The sequence below is a fragment of the Sapajus apella genome, unplaced genomic scaffold (genome assembly GCF_009761245.1).
Source record: "Sapajus apella isolate SASKATOON/1434 unplaced genomic scaffold, GSC_monkey_1.0 scaffold70, whole genome shotgun sequence".
NCBI classification, from domain to species: domain Eukaryota; kingdom Metazoa; phylum Chordata; class Mammalia; order Primates; family Cebidae; genus Sapajus; species Sapajus apella.
Genome location: NW_022437010.1, coordinates 8213152 through 8215912, shown reverse-complemented (window position 1 = coordinate 8215912; position 2761 = coordinate 8213152). Strand labels below are relative to the sequence as shown.

The 2761-nt window shown below is 44.2% G+C and overlaps 1 protein-coding gene across 4 annotated transcripts in view; it reads left to right on the top strand.

Annotated features, from left to right (window-relative positions):
* BPHL (biphenyl hydrolase like) overlaps positions 1 to 2761 on the top strand; it is a 37841-nt gene that overhangs the window by 17611 nt on the left and 17469 nt on the right. The window lies entirely within an intron of this gene.

Here is a 2761-nt window from a genome sequence, read left to right as displayed (position 1 = left end):
TCCTGGTCAACATGGTGAAACCCCGTCTCTACTAAAAATACAAAAAAATTAGCTGGGCATGGTGGTGCGTGCCTGTAATCCCAGCTACTCAGGAGGCTGAGGCAGGAGAATTGCCCGAACCCAGGAGGCGGAGGTTGCGGTGAGCCGAGATCGCGCCATTGCACTCCAGCCTGGGTAACAAGAGTGAAACTCCGTCTCAAAAAAAAAAAAAAAAATACTCTGATTGATAACCCCTTTTAGGGCAGCTGTGTTGCAAACACTTTTTCACAGTGGGTGCCTTGCCTTTTTCTTTATGGACAGAACTACTTAATGTAAGGAAATGCCACAATGTTTTATTTTTCTTTCCTTTTCCTCTTTTTCTTTCTTTCTTTCTTTCTTTTTTTTTTTTTTTTTGAGACAGAGTCTCACGCTATTGCCCTGGCTGGAGTGCAGTGGCACCATCCCAGCTCACTGCAACCTGCTCAACATCAAACTATCCTTCTGCCTCAGCCTCACAAGTAGCTGGCACTACAGGCGCGTGCCACCACGCCTGGCTAATTTTTGTTTGTTTGTTTGTTTGTTTTTAAGACAGAGTCTCGCTCTTGTTGTCCAGGATGGAGTGCAATGGTGTGATCTCGGCTCACTGCAACCTCTACCTCTCAGGTTCAAGCGATTCTCCTGCCTCAGCCTCCTGAGTAGCTGGAATTACAGGCATGCGCCACTGTGCCCGGCTAGTTTTGTATTTTTAGTAGAGACTGAGTTTTTCCATGTTGGTCAGGCTGATCTCGAACTCCTGACCTCAGGTGATCCACCCGCCTTGGCCTCCCAAAGTGCTGGGATTACAGGCGTGGGCAACCACGCCAGGCCAATTTTTGTATTTTTTTGTAGAGATGAGGTTCCACCACATCGCCCAGGCTGGTCTCAAACTCCTGGACTCAAGTGGTCCACCCACCTCAGCCTCCTAGAGTGTTGGAATTACCTGTGTGAACCACCACGCCCGGCCTCACAATGTTTTGTTTTCTCATTGGCTTGGCTGGTTTCGTTTGATGTTAGATCCACCAACATGTTTGCCCATTTGTTTACTCACCTGTTCTTTCTTCTCAGATGTTCCTTCTAAAAGCATTTCTCTTCTCTTCTTCCTGAAGTTATTTTTAGAAGTTCTTTAAGGGCAGCCTGTTAATGGTCAACTCAGTTTTTACCAAAAAGTGCCTTTCTTTCACCCACCTTTTTTGAAAGTCTGTGTAGCTGAGTGTGGAAATGTGAGTGGAAAATTATCATCTCTCGCATTCTGCCGTCTCTGCCCTCCGTCACTGCTGTTGAGAAGCTTCCTGTCCACCTACATGGTTCCTGCTTCAGAGTAATGTGTCAACTCTCTGGCTGTTTTTCAGATTTCTTACCTTTGATATATTGCTGTTTTAATATATTCTGTCCAAGTGCAGATTTCATTTTCTTTATCCTACTAGGAATACATTGCAGTTTTGTTTGTGGATTCTTTGATTTATTCTGAAAAACACTCCCACCCATTATTTCTTCAAATAGGCATCTTTCATTCTCCATATTCTCATCTTCTGAGATGAGTGGACCTGTCTTTTGAGCTTCCTTATCTCTCCTTCGTGTTCTTGTCTCTCTGCATGGTGTTCTGCATAATTTAAGAGTTCTCTTCCAGTTTTCCGGTTTTTTCATTAACTTTATAAAAATCCTGTTGGTTTTGTGACCTTTGGTTAGGAGCTAATATTTGCTTACTCTTAATCTGAAAACAAACAAAACAGTGAGCATAAATCTAGAGCGCTCTCCTTCAGAGAGGATTTGCATTTGCTGCTCTTGGGAACCAGAGGATCATACCAGGTTGGGGCCATTTTTAGCTCAGCTTGATTCAGGAGTCTCAGGTTGGGCCCCCGGCCTGCCCGAGACACTGTCTCCACCCAGAGCAGGCCTGCCTTTGGAGCTGACTTACTCCCTTTGATGTATTTTCAGGGTTCTCTTTCTCATGTGCAGACACACTCACACCCTGGTTTTCATTAACCACTGCAACTTCAGCAATACTGCAGAATTCTGTTTTGTGAAAGATCTAATTCTTCCCCTGCAAGAAGATTTTCAGAGGGTATGGTCTGTCATACAGCCAGAAGTAGAAGCATCTGCAGGGTCTTTTTACTAGCCATCTTCACACTGTCCTGCTTGCTTCTCTCTCCCTTACCCCCGGCCCCAAACTTCTTCTCCTCCCCACCTCTTCACTTTCAGGCTATCTCCACATACCTCACTTAAGTCTTTTCACTGTTGTGCAGAGCAGTTCATCCTCTTCAGCCTTTATCTTCGACTCACTTGGGGCCTACATTTAAGCCAATCAGCAGAAGCAAAGGCAGGTACCAGGTGCTGTCCTGTAATGGAGTCCTCCCTGCTCAGAAGGCAGTTGTGATTATAAATAGCAGTTTTTCCTCCATTTGGTGATTTCAATTCACTAAGCACACAGTGAGTGCCTGCCAGGCACCTGACGCTGTCTGGGTCCCTGTAGAGGTTGTTGTTCATGTGAGTTCATGCCATTAGTGTTAGGTTTCTTCCGTGTGAATCATGTAGCTCTCAGTAAGCAATATGTAATGTGCTCGAAAGCATGAGAATCTTTACTTATCACAGTGTATTGAAGTATGGAAACGATTGGGCTAAGGAAGTGCATTTGTTGATTCATGTTAATGGTTGTTTTTAGCTATCTTCCCTGCTAGGGAATCATCTACAATATACTTTCAAATTGGTACTTAGCCTTTTTTTTTTTTTTTTTTTTTTTTAAAGA